Genomic DNA, 13,479 nt, shown 5'->3' with positions numbered 1-13,479 from the left:
TACATTCTGTTAACTTTGCCTCCACACTTGGATTTCTGGTCTCATCCTTGACCGAACAATCTAGCCTGGATGGATCCAGCGGAGGACATTACTGCTCCCACTTTGGAAGATTGTTCCAAGGGCCGCGAGGCGGCGAGGGTTCTGGCCGGTTTGTTCTAGGGTAACTGGTCAGTTGCAAACTATGCCATCGAGTTCCGCACCATCGCTGCATCCTGCGAATGGAATGATTGAGCGCAGTGGGATTAGTTCCTGCATGGGTTATCCGATACCATCCAGCATTTGCTCTGGGACTTGCCTCCCTTTTTTGATGACCTGGTGGATCTGAACATTAGAGTGGACCGGTGTCTCGCGCTTCGACGCAGCGGACGTCATTCCCCACATCCCGAGCTGGCTGACCATCACATCCACCCCACTCCTGCTGCCGGGCCATTGGAACTGCAGTCCGAGGCAGAAAACATGCAGATCAGGAGGAGAAGCAGCGGACCATCACCAAGGGACTCTGCCTCTGCTGTGCTGGCTCCAGTCATGCTCCGCAAACTGCCCAGCAAAATACAACATTCGTCAGTAGGAAGGGGGTTACGTGCAAGCTCAACTCCACTGAGCAAAACCCCCACACTATTGACTCTTCTCCTGATCCGACTGCAGTATGGACCGACCAGTCATGCTGTCTCTGCTTTGGTGGATTCCAAAGCAGAGGGGAACTTCTTGGATGTCACAACGGCTTACAGATGGTGGATTCTGGTGGTCAAGTTGGACGAGCCCATTGTGGCTCATACCATCAGCGGACATAGTTACTCATTTCACCAAGTCGCTTACCCTCGTCTCTGGCAATCACTCCGAACCGCTGTCCTTCCTCCTGGTCCAGTATCCATCAGCACCAGTGATGTTAGGGCATCCATGGTGGGTAATCCACAATCCTCACATTGACTGGTCAACCAATTCTGTTCTTGCTTGGAGTCCGCATTGTCTCATTGTCTTAACTCTGGTGTCTCTCCTGTCCAGTCTTGTGTTTCAATTCAGAATGAACTGGCAGATTTTTCCGGAGCACCTGTGGCATTTAATTATCTTAGGGTGGTGTTCAGGTCACGCGCCATTACCCTTCCTCTTCATCGCCTGTATGATTGCGCTATTGATATGCTGCCCACCCCCCACAAGGCTAGTTATTTTCGCTCTCTGCCATGAATAAATACTTCAATGATTCTCTTGCAACTGGTCCCGTCTGTCCGTCATCTTCTCCTGCAGGGGTGGGGTTCTTCATGCAGAAGAAGGATGGCTTACTTAGACACTGTCTTCCAGGGGCTCGTGAATAACGTGCTTCAGGATATGGTCAACAGATTTTTGTTTGTCTTTTTGGATGATATTCCCAGAATATCAAGTACCATGTCCAGCACATCCGCGATCGGTACAGATACAAGTCCTCCGGTGGGGCCAGTCGTCCAACGTTGCCTGCCAACCAGGGGCTTCTCATAACCAGGCATTCATTAGACAGCGATTCTGGTGACCTTTGCTAGTAGAGGATGTTTGCTGGTTCGTGTCCGCTTGCCCTATTTGTGTGTCTAGTAAGACCTCCAGTCAGCCAAGCTCCTCCAACCACTGTCAGTCTCTTCAAGACCCTGGTCCCCCATATCCATGGATTTTTTCACTGGTCATCCCCCGTCCCATGGCAACACAGTTGTCGTGACCGTGGTGGACCGGTTATCGAAGGTGGCTCATTTCATTACCCTCCCCAAATTACCTTCAGCAAAGGAGACAGTGGTTGATGTCATTAATCACATCTTCCGCATTCATGGCCTCCCGGTTGATTTGGCTTATGACAGCTGGGGGCTACTGTGAATTTGTCTTCTGTGTTTCATCCCCCAGACGAATAGGCAGGCGGAACGAGCCAATCAAGAGCTTGAAAAGACCCTAAGTTGCGTCGCCTCCCGTAATCTGTATTCTTGGAGCTCTTATTTTGTCTGGGTCGAATATACCCACAATTCCTTACCGTCATCATATATGGGGCTATCACCCTTCCAGGGTTGCCTTGGTTACCAATCCCTTCTATTCCCTGCCCAAGAACCCGACGCCCAGGTCCCTTCCGCACATGCTTTTATTCAACAGTGCTATTGCACCTGGCACCTGAATTCTCCAGAATTAAACCTGTAATTCAGTCCAATTTAGATCCCTCCAAACCCGTCCCACCTCCACCTCGCCTCTCCTAAAGAGGGTTCCTCGCAGATATACACTCCACACTACCACAACGCACACAAGCCTATTGAAACCACTCTATCTCCATTCTACAGTCAATGCCAGGTTCCCACACACATTTCCAGCTCAGCTGTGTATTGTTATCAATAAATTCTGTTACCTTTGCCTCCGCACTTGGATTACTGTTCTCATCCTTGACACATAGTGCATTAACTAATGTTAACAAATACAACTTTAGATATAAAATTGTATTTGTATATGTTGAAATTAACATTAACTAAGATTAATAAATGCTGTATTGTTCATTGTAGTTCATGTTAACTAAATTTGTTTTTATTTATTTTTATTTAACCTTTATTTAGCCAGGTTTGTCACTTTGAGATATAAAATCTCTTTTTAAAGAGAGACCTGGCCAAGATAGCAGAACAAATTAGATCACACAATCACAAAACAAACACAAAAGAGGCAAAGACAAAGACTCAAGTGCATTTTAATTAAATAAAAGTGCCATTAATTAAAACATTTGCACGTGTGGATGGACTCATGTTCTATAGTTTTAACATAACCTTTAAAATCAATTTAAGGAAATTAGACACTGTAGTTTAAGTGTTTTCTGTAGGCTGTTGACAAATGTTAACAAATGGAAACTTATTGTAAAGTGTTACCGTTTAGTTTTATTAAATTACCTGCAATTTACGTAATGTTAAATGGAGACATGATGTAGAAAATATTTAAAAGTAATACTGCAAAGCAGTTCTCAGCCGAGTTTGTGATAAGTGAATCGATAATCAATCACCATAATATCTATGTATTTTAAGGCCTTTGTGTTTTTACAGAAGGCATGGTTTGATATATTGATGAAATAACATTTTGGATGAGAGCGTTTTTAATTCCTGGGTTTTGTAAAGGGCAGTGCATGCTTTTGGGACAATGGAGCTTCATTTTGGGAAGTGTGTCATGGGAAAACTAAAATGCTAATCTTTAGAGTTTTATCCATAATGTATTTTACACAAATTCTGTATGCGATGAGGTCATGTCTTTAATTCCATTCATTGTTATGAAAGAGTATCAAGATTCAATGGCAGTGTTCATATTCCACTGATTTGTGAGAACCAGTCACTTACTTGCAAACTCTTACACATAGATAAAAACAAACAAATCAAACAAAGTTATCAGTTAAAAGTTACTCTGTTGCTTTATGTGTGTCTCTTGGTAGTCATCAACACTTGTATGAATGCACTGTACTGTATATAGCATGAATATTATGCAAGTATTTTGTTTAAATAAGTTAATTATGTGGAAGAAACCGTGTCAATGCATATCAATTCCTAGATTGTGGATATTCAGAGTTCTGTGGGGACAAAATGCAAACAAGTGTCCCATTGTATTCCAATACATTTGACCTATTCACACATTATGTTTACATGGTTCAGAGCAGGTCTTTATTTACCCCAAAATTCGAACATATTTCTATTCTTTATCTCTTGAATATAAACAATAAGAAAGTCAAAAATCAAAGTAAGGAACCTGTTTGCCTTAAAGGAATATTCTGAGTTCAATTAAGCTCAATTGACAGCTTTTGGGCATAGTGTTGAGTACCACAAAAATTATTTCACCTTGCCCCTCTTGTTCTTTAAAAAAAGCAAAACTCTGAAAAAACATTAACGTTAAAATACTCAGTTTCAAAAGTATAGCCACAAGAAGTAGCCTAAACAATTTACATGTTAACATGATTTTAGTGTGCTAAAATCACTAACTAACAGCTTACAGCTCAAATAATACATGATTTTTAACAGAAGAATTAATGTAAGTGCTTTTATATAATTATATGCTTCACATTTCTGCATTTTAACACTCACAAAATTGTCCACATTCCATTTCATTACAAGTGTCTCACAGAAACCAGAAATATTCCTTAAAGGGATAGTTTACCAAAAAATAATAATTCTGTCATCATTTACTCACTGTCATGTTGTTCCAACCCTATTGTATGTTGTTTCTTTCTTCTGTGGAACACACAAGGAGATGTTTGGCAGACCTTCAGCCTCATTATCCATTCATTATATTGTATGTTTTTTTTCCTCCAGACAATGAAAGTGAAAGGTGACTGAGGCTAATATTCTGCCTAAATTCTCCTTTAGTGTTCCATGGGGGAAACTAAGTGATAAGGTACAATGGGGCTAAAGGCACACCTTAAGGAAAATCTGCTTTTTTTTTTTCTAGTCACAAAGTGTATCAAGATTGAAAATTGTATTATTTTTTTTTATTGAATATTGATGGAAAAACATAATTTATGTGAAAATAAATAATAATATAAGGTTGTTTTGATTAAAATTCATTTTAAAAAACAAAGGAGGAGAGGGAGCCTATTATTCCACTCTTGGGGTAAAAGTCTCCCACATGGGGTAAAAGGCCCACAGGGGGCTTAAAGTGAAATCATGTAAATATAATAGTCAAATATTATAATTTAAAATATAAAGTATACAATACAAAGTATTTTATAAACAAATAAAACTCCATTGTAATTGGATCAGTCAAGTTGAGACAACTTTTAAAAAATTTCAAAACAAATATATAGCCTACCCACCACTTAATACAAACAATGCGTTTAATAGTGATTTTTTTTTTTAACCCCAATTAAAATAATTTCACTTATTAGACAGTTACTAAAAAACTTTTGATTAATAACTTGGAACAAAACTGAAAATTATAAATAAGTATTTTGTCAAAAAAAAATAATAATTTCTGGGATTCTCATTAGATAGGCTACACAAATTTGCCAAATTTCAAACTAAAGACATTGTCCGCAATGATCTCATGGACCAGGAACATTTTTGCAGTGCATCATGACAAACAGGTGTTAAGGAAAGTGCTGTGTTATTGTTTGTTTCTCTGTAGTGTTTTAGGAGAAAATCAAATCAAATGTTCCTTTAGCCCCGTTGCCAAACCCACTGGTTTGGATCAAAATTAAGTTGAGTAAATTCGATTTTTCATTTTGGGGTGAACAGCCCTTTATACAAATGACTGAATAAAATGTAACTGAATGCCACTGAAGTCAAATTAATACACTGTGTTATTGACGTTTTTGGAATGCAGTCAGGCTGGACAGGATTTAGAAATGCTTGTACTTTTCAGCCAAATATCTGTTCCTTCCTTCAAAGGCAGTTGATAGAAGAATAAAAAACTGCACTAGACGTTTCATATTTCAACTGTTTATATTGGTTAGAGAGGCACTGTACTGATATAGCCTACCCACACATCTGTACTGTACAGTGATGTAAATCTATCTATCTATCTATCTATCTATCTATCTATCTATCTATCTATCTATCTATCTATCTATCTATCTATCGTCCGTCCGTCCGTCCGTCCGTCCGTCCGTCCGTCCGTCCGTCCGTCTACTAATCAGTATGGCTCCCTAACTCCTAACTTTACTTGAAAGTGTTTCAGTTGTACTTTTGTGCTTCAACTTTGGATAGCACACGTGAATTTAAAAATATCCATAAATATAAAAATCTAACACTATTAAATTGTGCAAAAGCAGCTGTCTGAATATGTTGATGAAGACTCGCGCTCACCTGGTATTGTCGCGCTGCGCTGCGTGATGCGCGTGAAGTCATCCTAAATTCGCGGCTCTTTTCCCGCTCATAACTCCATTTAGATCGCTCCGGTTAAATAATTTTAACCGTTAACGAGTGCTAGCCAAGGTGCGCTTCAGATTTTCAGAACTGCCACAAACAGGTATTGAAAATAACCAAACAAACGAAGTTTTAAATCTGTAGAAAGTAAAAGAGACAGCTCCTGGGGTTTAGAAAAATGTTTTGTGTCACTCCCATTATTGTGCGAAGTACATTAGCGCCTGCAACAAGAGGACGACACGCCTTTCACTGCACTTTGTGAAAGAACCATAAACTGTGCCATAAACAATACGTGAAATCTATTTCTACTGTAGATTATATCGCTATACTGCTATAGTCTATAAAGTGGCCCAAGCGCCTATTTTCAAAATGTACATAAATAATCGTTAAATATGACTATTTTCTTTATGTATTTGTTAGTGTAATCGCCCTCACTGTAATGAATTCGTTTGATAGAATGTCTTAATGTTTGGGAGATATTTTAAGTGTGTTTAAATAACCACTCTTTTCACTTAGTACCATGGTTACTCAATGAAAAGGACCTGGTGGCACCTGGTCTTTCTTTTAGACACAGCAGGGTCCAGGATGCAGATTCAGGCATTTCCTGGACCCTCAGGAGCCTGTCAGCGGAGGTAAAGCATACCCATCTGTGCATGTCTTGTGTTGGCCTCTAAGGTTTTTCAGGCTTTCTCTGAGGTCAAACACGCTTGCTGTTTTCAGGATTCATCGCTGAGAGCAACGTTAACGTCACACAGACAGCATAAATATTCCATGAATTTGTGTGCCTTTCAATTGATTATAATGCGTCATATGTAAAGGCACACATTTTCTGGAAAGAAACTCTTTCAAACATGGGCAGTTTTAGGATAAAGATTGCATCAAATATGAAAGATGTTTTTGCTTTGGTTTCAATATGCTTTGGCATCTCACATAATCTCTGTGAATGAGTTGTGATATGAGTTGTTAGAAAAAATAAGACCTGGAAATGTTAGGAACATGGTGTTTTTGTCTGTGTGGGAGAAAACGACAGAGATAAATGATGTGCAGAGGAGTTCAGACCGGTTTGGCATCTCTCTCCTTGTCGCCACTCTTTACTGCTCACACACATTAGACAAACAATGAAACCTGTGAAAATGTCTTTCATACATGCAGCGGATTACCTTTTCTCTTGTGCAGGGTGTGGGTGCCTGGGGCCCTCTATCTCTCTTTCTTTTTGTGTTCTTGTGTAATATGCTAAATATGATTAAGATAATTGGTTTTATATTATTTATTTATTTAATTTTCTTGCTTGGCCTCTAACCAAGGTCTTTTTGAGAACTTTCTCTCCAACCTAGTTCTCTTAAAACAAGCTTGACATAAGCCCTACTCTGAGAGTAACTGTTTTACATGGGATTGTGATGTACTTTTAGAATTAACAGGTGCTAGACTTTATTTTATTGACACTGAATTGACAACCAAATTGATCAGGGTTGTCTGTTTAAATACCATCCAAATTGTCATTGCTGGGTTATAAGCAATTGGCCAAAAGTCTTTTTAAAACTATTTTGACCACTATAAGTGTGGTATTCTTATACTATTTGACACTGTTGGCAGTAAAATTATATTTAGTGTATTTGGCACAAAGGATGCTTTTAAAAAAAGAAATAAAACAGTTTGAAATTAATGATTAGAATAAGAAATAGTGCTTAAGACAAAACATTTCGCACACTTCAAAATAATCACTACAATAAGAGTGATTAGTATATACTCTCACCTATCACTTTATTAGGAACACAATGGTCCTAATAAAGTGTCCAACAGGGTCTTTTGCTGTTGTAGCCCATCCGCCTCAATGTTCGACATGTTGTGCATTCTGAGATGCTATTCTGCTCACTACAATTCTACAGAGTTGTTATCTGAGTTACCATAGAATTTCTGTCAGCTTGAACCAGTCTGGCCATTCTCCATTGACCTTTCTCATGAACAAGGCATTTCCGTCCGCAGAACTCAATGGATGTTCTTTGTATTTGGCACAATTCTGAGTAAACTCTAGAAACTGTTGTGTGTGAAAATCCCAGCAAAATTCATCAGTTACAAAAATACTCAAATTAGCCCGTCTGGCTAATCATGCCACGATCGAAATCACTAAGATCACATTTTTCCCCATTCTGGTGGTTGATGTGAACATTAACTGAAGCTGCTGTCCCGTGTCTGCATGATTTTATGCATTCCACTCCTGCCACACGATTCGCTGATTAGATAATCACATGAATAAGTAGGTGTACAGGTATTCCTAATAAAGTGCTCAGTGAGTGTATCTTGCCAGAGTGGCATAAATGTTGAAAAATGTGTTCCTTTTATCACTTCTTATGGAGATTGTCTCTTCAACAGGTCTTGTTTCTATAGTTACGGATCACACCTGAAAAATTGCAAAGCAGAAAGAGTGCTGGTGCACTTTTCTTCTCCCACACCTCCCTGTCCTCTCGATTATTTAATCTTTCCACTGATAAATCTTTACATTTGAGTGATTGAGCTATTTTTCATGTATCCATCTAGCCTAATGTGTGTTTCTCTTATCTGATGCATTCTTTATACAGCTACTGTGGCTTGTATTTCATGGGAATTGTAAAGTAGCTTTTCATAACTGACCTTCCCATACAGTATTAAGTTACTGTGGTTTTAGTGGCACGCCCATCGAGATTGGTTTTCTCTTGTATGATCTCTGCTCATTATCAGTCTCTGTACTGATTAGAATCCAGTTGGGATTCACTGCAGCATCTGCGTGACTGCCAGTGGCATTAAACAGAAGGAAATATGTCATGAGAAATACAATACTGTTTATGTAATATTTATTTTTGTGCAGTTCTTGTGTCTTTTTGCACACATACCCACGTACCAAATGTACTTCTGCTCAGATGGCCCTCAGTGCTGCAGTAATAAACCCTTTATTAATGGTAAAGACAACCTAGCAATTTTCACAGTTCTCAAGACTTTAGAAGTCCTCTAGTGTGTGTGTGTGTGTGTGTGTGTGTGTGTGTGTTCTTCTTGCTATACTATAACACTCTTAATCCTTATATTAGGGTTTAATGTGTCATCGAATTTCATGCTCAATGTCATGCATTGCTCCCCAGGTAACAATATCTGCAACTTCACGTTTTCATGTCATAAAGTTGACCACTAGATGGCAGCATGCTGTAAGATTGAAGATTGAAGAACAGAATAGCAATTTATACTGTTTACTGACAGAATATGAAAGGCTTTATAATAATACAAACAAATTATGCAACACAAACAGAGCTGTTCTCTTTTAGTTTCACCCTCTTTTCATTTTATTCTTCTGAAGTTCATAGAAACAGATAAAAAACAACAACAACAATCAACTTCTCCAGAGGGATAATAAGTGAATGTGAGTGTGTGTGTGTGTGTGTGTGTGTGTGTGTGTGTGTGTGTGTGTGTGTCGGTTTGTGATTTACGAGGACAATTTTGTAAGTTACAAATTAGTAATTACAAGGGTATTATGCTATAAATGTGATTTATGAGGACATTTCTAGTGTCCCCATAATTCAAATCACTTAAAAATCATACAAAACAATGTTTTACTGAAAATGTAAAAATGCAGAAGGTTTTCTGTGAGGGTTAGGTTTAGGGGTTGTGTTAGGTTTAGAGGATAGAATCTATAGTTTGTACAGTATAAAAGTCATATGTCTATGGAAAGTCCTCATAATGATAGGCAGACCAACGTGTGTGTGTGTGTGTGTGTGTGTGTGTGTGTGTGTGTGTGTGTGTGTGTGTGTGTGTGTGTGTGTGTGTGTGTGTGTGTGTGTGTGTGTGTGTGTGTGTGTGTGTGTGTGTGTGTGTGTGTGTGGGGGGCGTGCAGGCAAGGAGTGGTGGTTGCGTAGTGGCTAAAGCACAGGGCTGTTAATCAGAGGGTCGCAGGTTCGAACCCCACGGCCACCACCATTTTGTCCTTGAGCAAGGCACTTAACTCCAGGTTGCTCCGGGGGGATTGTCCCTGTAATAAGTGCACTGTAAGTCGCTTTGGATAAAAGCGTCTGCCAAATGCATAAATGTAAATATAAATGTGTGTGCATGTGTGTTTGTGTGAGAACGCAAGCCAGTGTGGGTGTTATATATTCATTTTTTTGTCTTCCCACTGGCTTTTGACATCTTCAAAGGACCCAGTGCCAAAACTGCTTCACAGCAATAATTTTTGGACAGAATTAAACAGAAAAAGAGCTAGCACTTACAGTAACAGCTAATTGTAGTGTTTATAATGAGAGACTACAGTGGTACAAACAAACTGAAAGGATGCAAGCCTGAGTGTCTCTGTATGAAAGCAGATGTATGTGAATGACTTTGCATTTAATGTTCATGTTCAGCATTATTCGTAAGATAGAAAGTGTGGACAGAGATTGGAATGAAGACATGAACTACTAAGTTTCATTTATTAAATGAAGATCTGTCTAGGTCCATGACAATTCTCTTAAAGGATACATACACACTTTCAAGGACAGTTAATTACAAAGATATACTGTTGCTGGGTCGATTTACCCATAGTAAAACAACAAAGCTGGTTCCTACTAAATAAAGGAAGCTGTCCAACTTGATAGATACTGAAGAATTTGGATTACATTAAGACTGCTATATTGATATCAGTCAGAGCTCTGTTTAAAGCACTGATCTGAGATCAGCGGAAACTGCAGTCTGGTTACTTGGTCTAAGATCACATCGGAAAACGCTCTAAAGTCATCTTTGGAAGCATCATTCAGAGCACTACACTTAGATTAGTGAGAAGAGTATTGAGTACTGCCTGCTGCACTAGGACACTTCAGCATTCTATATAGGGTCAGGTTTAATTAGCCTTATAGGTGTGTGTTTAGCCTTTAAAAAAGTGCTTCTCCAGATGTGTGCGTTGGCTGTCTAGTGATCTGGAGAATGGAGGAGCTGAGGACCAATGGTCAAGTAGGTGGTTACTGATCAAAAAGTGACTTCTTGTACAATTGCCACACTGTGTGTGTGTGTGTGTGTGTGTGTGTGTGTGAGCATGTATTTATCACTTTGTGGGGACCAAATGTCCCCATAAGGATAGTAAAACCCGAAATTGTTGACCTTGTGGGGACATTTTGTCGGTCCCCATGAGGAAAACAGCTTATAAATCATACTAAATTATGTTTTTTGAAAATGTAAAAATGCAGAAAGTTTTCTGTGAGGGTTAGGTTTAGGGGTAGGGTTAGGTTTAGGGGATAGAATATAAAGTTTGTACAGTATAAAAACCATTATGTCTATGGAAAGTCCCCATAAAACATGGAAACACAACATGTTTGTTTGTGTGTGTGTGTGTGTGTGTGTGTGTGTGTGTGTGTGTGTGTGTGTGTGTGTTTTTGTGATTTACGAGGACAATTTTGTAAGTTACAAACTGGTAATTACAAGGTTATTATGCTATAAATGTGATTTATGAGGACATCTCTAGTGTCCCCATAATTCAAATCGCTTAAAAATCATACTAAACAGTGTTTTATTGAAAATGTAAAAATGCAGAAGGTTTTCTGTGAGGGTTAGGTTTAGGGGTTGTGTTAGGTTTAGAGGATAGAATCTATAGTTTGTACAGTATAAAAGTCATTATGTCTATGGAAAGTCCTCATAATGATAGGTAGACCAACATGAGTGTGTGTGTGTGTGTGTGTGTGTGTGTGTGTGTGTGTGTGTGTGTGTGTGTGTGTGTGTGTGTGAATGCACTTTTGTACAAAACTGTCCAATCATTTGTATGTTCATCATCTGTCTTTTTCCCTTTCGTTTCCTTACAAATATTATCTGGAACCATGGACCCTTTCTATTTTGCTCCTATAAGTCACACCACAGACATCACAAATGTTTATTGTCTCAGTCATGACTTTCAAACTTCAAACATGTGCTTGACAGATAGAGATTTAAGAAATTCATAAGTAACCTAAAGTCCTCCAATCTGCACTGAAGAACTACCTGCAGAGATACAGTGACAGTCTAAGCTAAAAGGGATGCCATTTTACCTCGTGACTGATTTGACATCAGTTGCCTTGGGACTGTGAAGAATTTGAAAAGTAAGGATTTGATTGGCCAGATGCTCCTTTCCTTTGCTCTCATTCTCTCTTTCTCCCCTGTGCTTTTGGTCTCACTATATGTCTTTTTTTAAGCCTCTCATACGCAGAGGGTAAAGGAGGAGAAAATGAAGGGACTCTGTCTCATGCATATTGATGAGGAGCATTGTCTGTTATGAGGTGATTTTCAGCATTTTTAGAGGTAAACAAAATAAGCAGGGAGCAGCAGGATCAAATCCTTAATAGATTATGTTCTACACTGCAGTGTAACTTAATTGGCAACCAATGCTCTTATTGAACTTGAGCGAGTAGGAAATTATTCATACACAATGCAACTAAACTGTGACCAGGGTTACTGTTGAAGCATTGAACTGCATACCAACCTATCAGCAGAGTCTTGCTTCTTTATAATACAACAAAACCCACCACTTAACCAACCATATCCTTTCCTAACATGTTTTATTCTCTCTTAAGGCCCCGGTATACTCACTGCGAAGTTCGTTCTTCGCTCAGAATCAAAAAAAAAGTGCAAAATAGTCGAGTAATGGTATACTGTCTGCAAACATTCAGACACAGGCCACGCCGCTGGGAGAGGCATTTAAGAGGAGCATTTATCTACGAGGACACACAAGACTACAGTACATGTAAAATAATAACTAAAATGAAAATGTGTTATCAATAACTTCATGCCTTATTCTGAGTAGAATTCACATGAGATTAGTAAAAGAAGCTGTTTTAACCACTCAGTGATGATTTAAAATAATATATATGCAGCAGATAATGTGTAATTTATCATGTTTACATTCTGCATTCATGGCGCTCAGGGCTGGACTGTGTAGAGAAATCGGCCCAGGATTTTATATAGCAACTTGCCCAAAAGACTGGCAACCTGTCCAGGGTGTCCCCCGCCTTTCGCCCAATGTTAGCTGGGATAGGCTCCAGCCCCCCGCGACCCTGTACACAGGATAAGCGGTTGACGATGGATGGATGGATGGAACTTGCCCAAAAGTTGTTGTTTGGGAAGGGGGTGTTCGCGGTGTTCGCTGTCATTTTCTGCATATCGCGGTGGCGTTTTGTGGTTCGTTTTGCATAACGCATCGGCTCATTTTAACTTATTGTGCACGTTTATATACGCACGATTAGCGGCTGATCCACCAGAATGCTCGGTTCTCCCGATGGCCAGTCCGCCCACGATCGGCCCTAAAGTGTGTCGGCCCACTGGAAAAATGCCTGGTATGCCAGATTACCAGTCTAGCCCTGATGCCGCTAATATGCTAACATGCTGTTTGTGGCCATAATATGTGCCGGTTACACTCTGTTAGTGTTTTTTTAATGACACTGATACCACTGTAATAATGAGTGCATAAAACAGTGTTAATTGGCAGAATACAGACAAAAGAATGATGATAAAATGCAAATCTCACTTTAGGCAGATGTGTGAATGGCTTTCGGCTGCAAACGGCACATGAGTGAAGCAGCATATCAAACAACAGAGTGAATTTTTAAAAAGAGTATTTAAGTAACTTTTATTCACTTTGTAGACAAAAGTCACAGATAAGAAGTTATGAACCACTGAAACAAACTCAAAAACACCTTCTATT

General features: G+C 39.2%; 1 protein-coding gene across 1 annotated transcript in view; it reads right to left on the bottom strand.

Moving 5' to 3' along the window:
• Positions 1-5,987, bottom strand: part of adgrg2a (adhesion G protein-coupled receptor G2a) — a 40,756-nt gene extending 34,769 nt beyond the window's left edge. The window contains 1 exon segment of the mRNA XM_052114026.1: positions 5,766-5,987. The gene's annotated coding sequence lies outside the window, so the exon portion shown is untranslated.
• Between the last annotated feature and the right edge of the window lie 7,492 nt (positions 5,988-13,479).

This window comes from Xyrauchen texanus, chromosome 41 (assembly GCF_025860055.1).
Source record: "Xyrauchen texanus isolate HMW12.3.18 chromosome 41, RBS_HiC_50CHRs, whole genome shotgun sequence".
NCBI classification, from domain to species: domain Eukaryota; kingdom Metazoa; phylum Chordata; class Actinopteri; order Cypriniformes; family Catostomidae; genus Xyrauchen; species Xyrauchen texanus.
The sequence above is the reverse complement of the archived record's forward strand: the minus strand, read 5'-3'. Positions and strand labels throughout refer to the sequence as shown.